Raw genomic sequence first — 15167 nt, forward strand, 5'->3', positions numbered from 1 at the left:
TGAATTACAAATGAACACATTACACTTAGAACAAATTCGTTTATCCATCGTCTGTCACCTTTGATGCTAGCATGAGTTACATTGTCAGAGGACCATGTCTTGCACATAACTGTTTGTAAATACTTTTTCTGGGATAAATTTATAGTGATATCTGCTTTGTATGTATTATATATACAGTGTTTTAATCAGTATTTGCTTACTGGAAAAGTGATATTTATGAGCAAAGCTAGGGATCAAGCCTTCAACAACTTTAACAAGTTGATCTGATTTATTGTTCCATTATAGAGTATTTAAGCCTCGAACATAATCATTTGTCTACACACTTTTATCTTGTATAGATACCGTAGGAGTGGAATTATTTAAGGCTGTGCTGATAAATGTTTATATTTCTCATGAAATTAATTTATTTTAATGATATCCAATTTTCTTTTTGTACTCTTTCCTTATTTTAGCTATGTTGTTTATATAAATATCTAACAATTGTCAAAAGATTTCTAGCAAGACAGAGAAATCAAGGGATTCATTAAGAAAATCTTTGATAAGTTTGCACACAAAATAGACAATAAACAGGTACCTTGTGTCTACTAATATTGATGCCAGTATTTGGCATTTACATATTACACAAACTTGAATGAAGACAACAATCCTTAGATGTAATTGTTTCATTTCAACAAAGAAGTATATTGTTCTTGTGTAAAATGTTCTCTGTCTCATAACAGGAAAGTATGGTTCTTTTGTAATAGAATTTAATTCTAAAGATTTAATGGTAAATACCATTCTACTAATATCTTGAGCAGGCAATCGACCGATTAGTTGAATTGTGGTGTTTTACTAATACAAATGATGTAAAAGTGTTTTGATTCATGAGTAATATTATACTAAAAGGCTTGTATATATAAAGTAGAGAGCGACATACTAAAGGTGACCTCATCTTAATATCCAAATGGTAATGTAAAATTGCCTAAAAGAGGTATTGATTTTGTTAAGAATTCCATTAGCAAAATGTATATATAATTCTTGGATCAAATCACTATAAAGCGTTAACACCACAGTAGCATGCTATATTATTTATTAAAATTTGTTTCAGACAGAATACACTAGATGGTAATAAATAAAATGTGTTTACTTGAGAACAACAGTGAATAATATATGGAATTTTTATAAACATATTTCTGAGTCCATATCAAAGTGAAATTCAACACAGATTTTCTTTTTTTATATAACTATTCTTATTGTTTCACAAGTATATTTGACTTTATGACACACTGGGGATCAAATGAAAAAATATGCTGGTGTACTTCACATGGAAAGTTAAAAAAACATTATCAGTTAAAAATATAGAAAACTATTGCTTCTTTGTTTTATTTGGTCTATTACTCATACTTATATATGAAAAATATAACACAGATTTTTAAAAAATTATCAACATCAACACTTAACTTCTCTTTATCATGCTGGCATGGGTTGGACAGTTTGACCGGAACTGGCAAACTGAAGGGCTACACCAGGCTCTATTTGTCTATTTTAGCATGGTTTCTATGGCTGGATGCTCTTCTTAATTCCAGCCACTTTACAGAGTGTACTGGGTGCTTTTTACATGACACCAGTACAGGTGCTTTTTACATGGTTCCTAGCCAAGTGCTTTTCCATGTTGGAGAACTGATGATAGTCAGATGGGGCCAAATCAAGAGAATAGGGAAGATGATCAACCAGTTTAAAGCCACAATCATGCACAGCAGCCGTTGCAAACGAGGAGTTGTGTGCTGGAGCATTGTCCTCTTGAAACAAGACCATTTTCGTCAGTTTTCCTGGGCATTTGGCCTTGATAACCTTTTGTAACTGCCTCAGCAAGTTGGCATTGTACTCTCCATTGGTCATGTATCCCTTTTGAATAAGCACAATGGTTTTTGCTTCCACAAAACTGAGGTTGTCACCTTCCCTGAAGAGGAAATGACCTTAGCCTGCTTTGGAGCAGATGAGGAAGGGTGTTTCCCCAGCATGGATTGTCACTTTGTCTCTGGCTCAAAGGGATGAGCTCAAAACCCATCCCATTTAGGAAACATTCAAGAAATTTAGCTGGATCTACCTCAAGCAATGTGAAATTTTCTGGTGATGAGATCAGCCTGGTGCACTTTTGATCAGGTATCAGAAGACGCAGCATCCACCTAGCAGGTACATGTATGACGAAGTGTAAGTGTTTTAAGAGAAAAATTGTTTATAAGAGGCAATAGATATAGTGTTCCAGAGGGAAGATTGTACTAGTATGATCATGTGATGTGTGAAGATGAGGACAGCTGCACAAAGATGTGCTGATCACTAATTGTGGAGGGAATCTTTGCAAGAGTTAGAACCAAGACAATGTGGGACAAAGTCCCACATTGGGAAATGATCTCCAGATGTTTATTCCCACAGAGGTGATAACAAAAACTGAGATTTCTGATGACTTACTGTGCTTGAGAAGTATTGTAACGTAGTTACTTGTCGCCAATTATTGTAGTATCACCACTATTTATGACGATACTTGTTTACACTATAACTGTAGTGACAATGAAATATATAATGAAGCAGGGTAAGAACAACATAACATTACAATCCAACAAACTCTCCATGAACTATAGATGAACCAACAAACGATATGCTGACAAACTACCAAAATGACACCTTATGACTTCTTGTGATTAGCGCTTAATTTCTGTCTCTCATTCAGACTGCTACTATTTATAATCATTTTGGTCAAGTCTCTTCCCACAGGAAGTGACGTGGCTCTCACCACAACAAGAAGACATGTCAAGCTAAGCAAAATCTTGACAAGCCACCCCTCACATATACACAATCTGTCCTGTCAAATCTGGCCCACAACCTGTCTTCTTTATATACCCTCATCTCAAAACCTATGATTACAATCCCTTACATGCTGTGGGCCCCTCCACTCCTCCCACATGCATATCCACACACTCTACATGCCCTCACATATCTACCATACTCCCACTCCCTACCACTCCAATTTCTCTCCCTATATCATGCTACAGTCACCTCTTTCCCCATCTCTAAACATCTTGTTTCACACTCTTATGAAACACCCCACTATCCCCTCAGTTCCACTTATGCTCATGCTGTCTGGTACCTGTGGGTAGGTCCTGATGCATCTCTAACACCATCTATTTTTATTTCTCTCTCTCTCCCTCCCTCTATCTTTCTCTCTAACTTTATCTCTCCTTCTTCTCTTCTCTTTTCATATACGTATCTCTTCTATAGCAAGACACCTATCTCTGTCTCTTTGTTATACACTAACCTCTCACTTGGCACAAAGCCACTTCCTGTGGTTCCCCTCCCTCTACCAGTTGAGAGGTCTTTGTATCACAAGTTACTTGGTGACCTCACTGGTGTCAGTGTCATGTAAAAATCATCAGTGCTGGTTCCACATAAAATGTACCCAGTACATTCTGTAAAGTGGTTGGCATTAGAAAGGGCATTCAGCTATAGAAACCATGCCAAAGCAGACAATGGAGCATAGTGCAGCTCTCCAGTTTCCCTCACCTATCAGACCATCCAAGTCATGCGATATGCATATACATATACACATATATAGATTCGTATATATGTGTGTACATATGTATATATGAATGTTTGTGTATATTTTTTACTATTGGACATTAGAAAGGAATGTTTACATTAATGTGACAATTGGAAATCCATAGTTTGTCAACACTCTGCTGTCAGAATTAAAGTCACAAAAGCAGAGAATCACTGAATAGCATATTGTAGCTATTAACAATCCATATCCTTGTCTCAAAAGAATTATTTGGGATTGTGTTTTGTTTTATTTCTAAAATTTTGTTTTAATTTCAAAAGCAGGTTTTGGTAAATATTTTCCAGCTTGTTTATTTTTTAATGTAAATGTTTTTAATAAGTTTACTTTCTTCAAGTCATATTGCTTTCAAAAAGTAATGCTTTGAATGCAAATGTGCTTTTTCAGTTTACATTAAAGTATAAACCTGCAGTTCACATACAATGCATGTGATTAGTTCCATGGATTTTGAGGTGGGAAGGAGAGGTAGTAATGTTTTTATACATTTTGATTTTTGCTGTTTTGATTTTTAGAATTTTCTTCAATAAATAACAAGACCAATTACACTGTCAATAATTCTTATTCTCTGAGCATACACATATGTGGGTGTTTGTGCGTTTGTATGTGTGAGTGTGTGTGTATGTGTGCGCATGTGTGTATATGTGTGTGAGAGAGAGTGTGTAAGTGTGTGTATGTATGTGCATATGTGTTTGTGTGTTTGAGTGTGAAAACTGAGATCCTTTCTTGTCTTGTTTGAGCATTAAAGGAAAATGACCACCCAGTGTTTTTGGTCATTTACATGGCAAAACAATTGCACCAGCCAGTAATGTTGTTTTGACTGGATGTTGAGACAGATTTCAAAAGTTGCAGTTCTTATTGTTTATCGCCAGATCAGTTCTGACTTAGAAGACCTATGCTCAATATTTTTCCAGCCATGAATACCAGAGCCTGTTTACAAAAATAGTATATCTAGTCTTGGCACTCTATCGATTATGATGATAAGGGTTCCAGTTGATCTGATCAACGAAAGAGCCTGTTCATGAAATTAACATGCAAGTGGCTGAGTACTCCACAGATACATGTACCCTTAATGTTGTTCTCAAGGATATTCAGCATAACACAGAATGTAACAATGCTAGCCCTTTGAATTACAGGTGCAACTCATTTTTGCCAGCTGAGGTGACTGGAGCAACATGAAATAAAGTGTCTTGTTCAAAATACAATGCACCATCGGGAACTGAACTCACATCCTTACAATTGTGAACCAAATACCTAAACCACTAAGCCACACACATTTCACTAGATAGTATATCTAGGATTACATTATTCAATGAGTTTCTATTTATTCATTTATTTATCATGTGAATTTACAAAGTTTTGGCAAATATTTCTTGCATGACATTAAGGTGGTGAGCTGGCAGAATCATAAGCACACTGGGCAAGATGTTTCATGGCACTTCATCCACCTTTATGCTCTGAGTTCAAATTCTGCTGAGCTTGACTTTGCTTTTCATCCTTTTGGTGTCAACAAAATAAGTACCATTTGAGCACTGAGGTTGATGTAATCGACTTATCCCCTACCCTGAAATTTCTGGCCTTATGCCAAAATTTAATATCAATATTACTTGCATGACAGTTCACCAGATCAAAATCCCCTATTAAGTCATGAGAAGAATTAAGATGTTTTATACCCTTGAGAGGCTTCCAGTTTCATATTCCTATTCTCTTTGTTATATTTTTTTATTTGGTCATCTACAGTATCTCAGTGATATATAGCTTATCAAACAGTAAGTCACAACTCAGTGATGGAGCCTCTGTGTGGCCATTCAGTCTCCTAAAAAAAGCTACTGTTGTCTTAAAACAAGGAAAAATATTCTTACATTATGTAGTTAGACGTATACTGTGTGAAATAATGGCAGGATGGTCATAGTATAAAAGACTTTGATCATAGATCTGCTTCTGATCATAAAATGCCTTTGATCATCGGTCATAGTTGATCAGGACCAAGTCTGGCTTGATATCAGCAACAACCACAGCAATGATATCAAAACATGAAAAGTAAAACAGATGCCTGTGGGATTTCTAAACACAACAATTAAGTGAGAAATAACATAGAAAAATGCATCCAACTTTAATCAGTTTTTCACTCTTTCTTTCTCTCTCTGTCTTTCTCCCCCCTTCTCTCTTTCTCTCTCTCTCTCTCTATCTATCTATCTTTCTATCTATCTATCTATCTATCTGTCTATCTATCTATCTAGCTAGCTAGCTACCTGTCTGTCTGTCTGTCTATGTAATTATATATGTTTACGTCTGCGTATGTATGTGTATTTGTGTATGTATGTATGTTCTTTTATTTGTTTCAGTCACTTGACAGTGGCCATGTTGGAGCACCACCTTTAGTCGAACAAATCACCCCCAGGACTTATTCTTTGTAAACCTAGTACTTATTGCATCAGTCTCTTTTGCTGAACCACTAGGTTACAGGGATGTAAACACACCAACATCGGTTGTGAAGCCATTGTGGGGGGACAAACACAGACACACAAACATATACATACATACATACATACATACATACATACATACATATATACATATATATATATATATATGCATATATATATATATACATATATATATATATATATATATATATATGTATATGTATATATATATATATATATATATATATATATATATATATATATATATATATATATATATATATATATATATATATATATATATGTGTGTATATATATATGAGGACATGGGTAAGCTCGCAAGGAATGAAGCCAGTATGCTCCGCTTGATGCGTAATGTCAGTGTGCATACCCGACAGAGTGTAAGTATCTTGAGAGAAAAGCTGAACATAAGAAGCATCAGTTGTGGTGTTCAAGAGAGGCGATTGCGCTGGTATGGACATGTGGTGAGAATGGACGAGGATAGCTGCGTGAAAAAGTGCCACACGCTAACAGTTGAGGGAATCCGTGGAAGAGATAGGCCCAGGAAGACCTGGGCTGAGGTGGTGAGGCAAGACCTTCGAACATTGGGCCTCACCGAGGCGATGACTTCTGACCGAGACCTTTGGAAATGTGCTCCGCGTGAGAAGACCTGGCAAGCCAAGTGAGACCTAAATCCAAAGCCTCTGCCAGGGGTGTAGCCAGCCCACTCATGCGTACCTTTCCTACATTGGACACTATACTCCGCTTGCAAAGACTTGTTGAGGCAAGTGAAATCGAACTAAATTCGACGACTGGCACCCGTGCCAACGTCATCTCCTTCATTGGACACGAAACTCAGCTTGCGAAGACTTATTGGGGCAAGCAATTGGGGATAGCACCTGTGCCCAGCGTCGCCTTTCAGGCACTTGTGCCCATGACATGTGTAAGTATTTTCGAGCGAGATCGTTGCCAGTGCCCCTGTACTGGCTCTTGCGTGGGTGGCACATAAAATACACCATTTTGAGCGTGGCCGTTGCCAGTACCGTCTGACTGGCCTTCATGGGATTTTCGAGCGAGATCGTTGCCAGTGCCCCTGTACTGGCTCTTGTGTGGGTGGCACATAAAATACACCATTTTGAGCGTGGCCGTTGCCAGTACCGTCTGACTGGCCTTCATGGGATTTTCGAGCGAGATCGTTGCCAGTGCCCCTGGACTGGCTCCTGTGCAGGTGGCACATAAAATACACCATTTTGAGCATGGCCGTTGCCAGTACGTGCGGGTGACATGTAAAAGCACCCACTACACTCACTGAGTGGTTGGCGTTAGGAAGGGCATCCAGCTGTAGAAACTCTGCCAAATCAGATTGGAGCCTGGTGTTGCCATCCGGTTTCACCAGTCCTCAGTCAAATCTTCCAACCGATGCTAGCATGGAAAGCAGACGTTAAACGATGATGATGATGATGATATATGATGGGCTTCTTTCAGTTTCTGTCAACCAAATCCACTCACAAGGCTTTGGTTGGCCTGATGCTATAGTAGAAGACACTTTCCCAAGACACCATGCAGTGCGACTGAACCCGGAACCATGTCGTTGGTAAGCAAGCTACTTACCACACAGCCACTCCTGTGCCTATATTTTTAAAAATATGGAACACTTCACGAATTTGCATGTCATCCTTGTGCAGGGGCCATGCTAATATTCTCTGTATCATTCCAATTTTAGTTTATGTATTACCAAAGCAAAATGTATATATTATAAATATATGATATATATATACACATGTACACATACACAAATGTACATACATAAATATATATGCATCAATACACAGAGAAGCTAATACATTTGTTTGATGAGTATAATGAAGAGTGCTTGTAGAATGCCTGAATATATAAATGTAGTACAAAAATAGCCATATCTCTGTGAAGGGAGGCCCATGTAGGCATTTTCAGCAGCTAAAAGTAACATGGAACTGATTGTTCTTATTTTCATGACTGTTTTAAAATTCATCAGTATCCACTAGTGCCTCCACTCCATGGGATCTAGTTTCATTGTGGAATGAAATACATAATCATCATCATCATCATCATTATTATCATCATTATCATCATCATTTAATGTCTGTTTCCCATGCTGGATTGGGCTGGACAGTTTGACAGGAACTGGCAAGACTGGCATCCATCCCAGGCTCCATTGTCTGTTTGGCATGGTTTCTATGGCTGAATGCCCAATGCCAACCACTTTACTGAGTCTACTGAGTGCTTTTTACATGGCACCAGCCACATATGCTTTTAAAGATGTTTATCTATTCATGACTCATACTGTACTGGTGCTGTATTAATTATCATCAGATTGGCAATTGTGTACACTTTCACTCATCTATTCTCTTCCCTGTGTTAGTCATGCTGGAGCAATACCTTAAAAGCTTTTAGCCAAACATGTTGATGCACTTACTTATTTTCAAGTCTCGCACTTTTCTTTGCAATCTCCTTCTGTTACATAAATAAAAACATTGGCAGAGACAGACATGAAAGACAAACATGTGCACACACATACACACACACACACATGCACACACATGTGCATGCCCACATGCACACACAAGTGCATATGGATGCACACATACACACCAATAACCACAGGCTTCCATACAGTTTCCATCACTCTATTTTGCTCACAAGGTATTAAATAACTCATGGTGTGACAGAATACGTTCAAAATAGAGACCTCATGGCTGCAAATTCTGAACTAAACAGCCCAGATTTTAATTTATTATCCATTATTATTGCTTAGTCACATGGGAAGGAGAAGCATGCAGATCCTTAAGAATTGTGAAGAACTAACAAATGAAATCATAAGCTTTGATCTATTTCCAGACTGCCATAAAAATCTTTATGGAACATAATCACACTATGTCACAAAATGCATATATGGATATGTCTATATATCTATTCTATATATCATTTCTAATCTAAGACATACATTATTGATTGTCTGGTAATTAATAATTTTGGGGTTATACCAATTCTCATAGCAGTTTTAATTTGTGATCTTCTTGTAAAGACAATAATTAAGACACTTTTTATGGCTATGCCCCCACCCCCTCTCCCAATCCTAGGGGCAGTGTTCTATAGATGCTGGTACCATGTAAAATGCTCTCATGCTGGTGCCACATTAAAAGCACTCATGCCAGTAGCATGTAAAAAGCATCCAGTACAGTCTGTAAAATGGTTAGCATTAGGCAGAGTCAAAACAGGCAATTGGAGCCTGGTCAGCTCTCTGGCTGGTCAGCTCCTGTCAAACTGACCAACCCATACCAGCATGAAAAACATATCTTAAACGGTGATGATATTAGACAATGCCTCACCAAAGAGGTTAAATACAATTTGAAAATGACTGGGGTTATCACTATAACTTATAAAAATGAAGCACTTATTTTCCACAGCATATCTCTATTTCATATTCAATTTAAGAATCAGAGTGCTCTCCTTGGTTACTCTTCAAGACAAATTGTCCATCAACAATTTTATTATCATTACAGCTGTAAACCAATTGATTAAAAATTTCATTTGGCTCACTGCATTATTTATGTTAGCCTGTACTTTTGTTTTTTGAGGAAATGCCATCCTTGGAAAAATTTCCAACAGACCCAGTATTCATTGACATAAATCCATAGCCAGTAATAGTATTACTAAGCAAAAAAATATGACTGGAAGTAGTCAGCACACACTTTGTCAAAATCAGATGACTGATTCTTTGGCAAGTTATTTGTTTTTGTTGTTTAACAACACAATTCTGATTTAGCAGATCAGTAATCATATGTATTCCAATTGCAACTATACAATCGTTTTAGGAATACATAGGACTACATTATACAAAATTTGAATTCCTTCTTTTAGCCAGTAGTGTTCATAAAAATGAAATCTGACAACTATTTCAAACATGTCAATCATCCAAGTTCATAGAATGAGGCTAGAGTTATGAAATCTTGCATGCATTAATTTCAACCCTTCTTATTAATAACCTCATTGCTTCTTTTTAGATAAACTGACACCTGACTGTTCAAAGAAGAATTCAAATGTAACTCATATTAACATTATTTGGAAATGGACAAAATTTGGCATACCTGCAGAAAAAGGACTTAGCTCCCAAGAACATTCATGTTGACATGCTTGCTGACACTCCAGTTTTATCAGCAGTGCAAAAGTGGGCTACTAAATTTAGGAGGGGAAGGGGAAGTCTTGAAGATGACCCAATGTCTGGATGGTTTGAAACTGCTACCACTGAAAAAACATTCATTGTGTTCACCACATGGCGATGGATGTCAGGTGATTGACTGTAAATCAAATAGCCAATGCTATTAGCATATCCCATGAGAGAGTTGAGAATATTCTGCACCATGAACTTAGCATAATGAAGCTTTCTACTTGGTGAGTGCCACATCATGTGACACCTAATCAAAAGCACACAAGGTTGATCACATCGCTGAAAATCTGACATTGCTTGAAGCAGATCCAGCTGCTTTCCTCAAATGTTTCCTAAGCGAAGATGAGTGTTGGGTTCATCACTTTGATCCAGAGACAAAGAGACAATTTATGCAGTAGAAATACCCTTCCTCACCTGCTCCAAAGAAGGCCAAGGTTTTCATCAGCACAGAAGGTGACAGCCTCAGTTTTGGGGACGCAAAAGGTATTGTGCTTATTGACTATCTTCAAACAAAAGGGACACGCCATCAATGGAGAATACAATGCCAACTTGCTGAGACAGTTATGAAAGACTATCAAGACCAAATCCTCAGGAAAACTGATGAAAGGTGTCTTGTTTCATGGGGATAATGCTCCAGTACACAAGTCCTTACTTTTACTGATTGCAGTGTGTGACTGCAGCTTTGACCTGGTTGATCACCATTGTTATTCTCCTGATTTGGCCCCATCTGACAATCATCTGTTCCCCAACATGGAAAAACACAGTGATGATGACGTCATTTCTGCTGTTGACTGTTTTGACCAGCAAGATGAAAGCTTCTGCATCAAGGAGAATGAAGCACTGCAACACCAATGGTAGAAGTGTGTGGACTAAAAAGGGGACTATGTTGAAAAATGGTCATATTCCATGAGAGTATCTTGTTCAACTTATGAACTTTACAGCTGACCCTCTTGCGTTTCGCTTTTCTAACCCACATGGTTTAATAAAGTGCCGTACCTTTTATAACAAAAATTTGTTGTTTAACCTTAGACCAGCCTTGATCGAGTAGCAAATTTTGATCAAAACCTTTCTAACAATGACCATCATAATATTTTTATTAGATATTGTCTATCCCAGACTTTAGAATAAGTACACTGCATCTATGCTTGTTGCAACAAGTGAAAAAATTGGTGTCAGGAAGGACATCTGACCATAAAATATAGCATCTAACACATACCAGGGTGAAAAGCAAAAACGTTAATTCTAAGAAAAACAATAATGATGATGGTTGTGATGGTAATGATGATTATGATGACAACAACAATTGTGTACATTGCTTATACTATACAATGTGTCACTTTATACTATAAGATAGCAAAATGTGATTTGAGCAAGATGCAGCTACTTTTTCTAGCACTGAACGATCGCACAGCACCTCCACTGGCTCATTATAAAATACATTGTCATTGTTTGACCATAAATCAATCTTGATCAATTAGATTAGAGGCTTCATATAAAAACATTCCAGCGGTCACCATTTCTTTCTTTTTTCTTTTTACTATGTACTTTTCAGGATCAGATTATTTTATCTGTTCTTTTTGCAAATGATTAGTTTGTAATTTAAATGAAATTTGATGGTTATTTCTAGCAGATTGAGGATCCAGATAGTGGTTTGTTATACCAAAAGGGTTATGTACTAGTGTTGCTTATGTTTTCTAACTTAGATTTCCTAATTGATATATATTTAAGCTGATATTTAAAGTATGATAATGAACAAGTTAATAGAATACAAAATTAATAACTGAGAGATTATTTCATATCCTGCCACAGGTTTTTGTGGAAAGCAATCCATATTAATCATGAATAGATGAGTCCACTTAGATGTCAAGAGATACTAGTGTAAGAAGCAACTTCAGTAGAACTGTACTGATGGAAATGAATCATCAGTGATGTTCCTGGGATCAAGGGGAACTTCCAATCAAGTCTTTCCCCATCAGACTCCTTCACTCATTTGACCTACCTGGGTTTGATTGAATTCTAGCCTGCATTGCAGCAGCAACAAGCCTGTCCTCTTTTACTCAGGCCACCTAGTGGCTTTCTCTCAGGTTTATTGATGAATATATACTTCACTCTATTTTTGGCACTAGTGCAATCAGATATTTGCAGAGTGAGCATTCCATAAAATCCTGGCAGACCACTTGAAATAATTTGCAGCAAACTTGCCATTCTCTTATTCAGCACTGCTTCACCAACTCCTGTTTTACAGCCAGCTTTCTCTCTTCCATTTATTCTTCTCAAGGAACAATCCTTCACTACATTGTCACATGCCTGAAAGACTCTAGGAAGATGGTCATGTGTGGGTGAAGTGTGGTTTGTATAATGTATTCAAGAAAGTTAAAAAATATACAGAAACAATTTATCGAAAGGTGACCTGCCTTTGATAAATTTCATGAAAGCAAAGATTTCTGCACTGTCTATTTAACTAATTAGATTTGCTATGATAGTCACTATTACCATACATATACATTTACTGATAAAGTAAAACTTTAGGGAGATGGATTAATGTATATCTGCACACATGGAATAATGGATACACACATCCATTAAAACAATGCAGTTAATTATCAAAATGCTGTGAATAAACAAACATTAAAATACAATTATTTCAAATTAATTGTAAAACAGAACAGTTAATTTCAATTATATTAATTAATTTGTATTTTTACATCTATCAAAATATTCAGCCCAAAGTAACCTCCACAGTTGATAAATTAATTTTCTCTGTGTAAAGAAACCAATAACCATCATCCACAATCCAAACAGGAGGATTTTACAAAGTTGTTTGAAAGGCTAACTGTGGAAGTCAAATCGTCCTTAAATCACACACTACTGCTTTAAAATCACAAAAGACATATTTAGCTAATGTAAGAGGTCTTTATAAATATGCACATGTCTGAGAGTGCCTATCTGTGTATGTGCATGTGCATATGTATGTGTGTGTATATATATATATATATATATATATATATATATATATATATATATATATATATATATATATATATATATATATATATATACACACATATATATATACATATATATATATATATATATATATATATATATATATATATATATATATATATATATATATATATATATATATATACACACACATATATATATACATATATATATCATCATCATCATCATCATCATCGTTTAACGTCCGCTTTCCATGCTAGCATGGGTTGGACGATTTGACTGAGGACTGGTGAAACCGGATGGCAACACCAGACACACATATATATATATACATATATATATATATATATATATATATATACACACACACACACACACATAAACAGACACACACGCATGTGCACACATGCATGCACATACATACATACAAACACACACACACATGCACACACATATGTATGTATATCATTGTCAGCATTTACATGTTCTATGCTGGTATGGTTTAGGCCTTTTGACTAGATCCTATGGGCCTAAGGACTGCATTATGCTCCAATATCTGCTTTGGCATGGTTTCTACAGCCGGAGGCCCTACTTAATGCCAATAACTTTACAGTGTGTACTGGATGCTTTTTGTGTGTGTATCACCAGCACTAGTGCTGTTTGCAAGAACTATGAGCTCCCAGTGGGTGGGAGCTTGAAAGTGAGGATTAATAGTATGAGAGAAGGGATCAGAACCGATCAAGTTTTTTTTTTTTTTTTTTTTATGGAGGAGCTACATGACTCCTCATACTTCAGAAAAGCGTGTGAGAGTGACTGAGTGAAGCTGGAGAATGATGAAGTAACAATGGGGAAGAGGTGTCAGGGTAGACATTCAAGACAAGAGGTGGGCAAAAGTGATTGGGGCAGAGGGCACAGGCTTGAGGAGGGAGAATAGGAGATGAGTGACAATGTGGAGCAGCAGAATAGTAATGAGAAAACAGCTGACAGGAGAAGGACAAGAAAGGGATGCTGTTGGGTAACTTGCAAGAGTGAGTGGGGGAAGTAAAAGGCAAGTGTAGTGCATAAGAAGGGTGAGAGGCATATGATGGTGGAGGGAGGACAGCTAATTAGTAGCTTAGTGGGATCAGGTGTACAATGAAAGTATGGGTAGAGAGAACATTGTTAATGGATGAAAGGTTGATAATAAGTACGATGGTTCTGGGTTGTAAGCAAAGTGGTTTAAACGAAGAGTTGCATTTAGGAAAGTGATGGGTCATGAGTGTGTCTTGAGAAGGAAGGAAAGTCACACTGTGATTCTACTACATTTCCTGTGTATACATAGGTTACCTTGAGTGCAACATATGGAGTTTATACCTACTCTTTTTCTGCATGTCAAACAAAATCATTTCCCTGAAGATACCAGGGTCATTTCTTCTTTCCTACTTACTAAAATCTTTGTCTTTGCTAGGTTTACCTCAAGATATCTCACTTATATGTTTAGTTTCCACATCTATGAGAACTACAACATCAGTATATAGTTCCCATGGGCATCCAGTCTTAAAATCCTCTATGATGAATAAGAGAGGTAATAGTACTGAACCTTTATGACCTCCAAACTTCAAATTAATTTCATAACTTAAATCACTTTTACCCTGCACACATAAGTGAAGACAGGGTATTCTAATCACTCATCTTTGTCTGTTTGTCTGTGTGTTTGCAAGAATACTGTAAAACAGCTGAATGAATTTTCACCAAATTTGGCAGAAATACTTATTGGGTGAATGGCACAAAATGATGAAAACTTGGTTTGATTATCTTCAGACATACATAAATACATACATAGATGTGTGATTCTGTGTGTGTGTGTGTGTGTGTGTGTGTGTGTGTGTGTGTGTACGGTGATGGATTTGAGGGATTCGTTTATATACAAGTTGATTTCTTAATTTCACTATATAGGTATATATATATATATATATATATATATATATATATACCTATAATA

At 36.7% G+C, this 15167-nt stretch overlaps 1 non-coding gene across 1 annotated transcript; it reads right to left on the minus strand.

The window, feature by feature from the left end:
- Positions 1-7652: 7652 nt before the first annotated feature.
- On the minus strand, positions 7653-7758 carry LOC149133065 (U6 spliceosomal RNA). The gene has a single exon (XR_016243926.1). It is a non-coding gene; the product is annotated as a U6 spliceosomal RNA (small nuclear RNA).
- Positions 7759-15167: the final 7409 nt, after the last annotated feature.

Source organism: Octopus bimaculoides, chromosome 12, assembly GCF_046866305.1.
Source record: "Octopus bimaculoides isolate indiv1 chromosome 12, ASM4686630v1, whole genome shotgun sequence".
In the NCBI taxonomy this organism is placed as follows: Eukaryota; Metazoa; Mollusca; class Cephalopoda; order Octopoda; family Octopodidae; genus Octopus; species Octopus bimaculoides.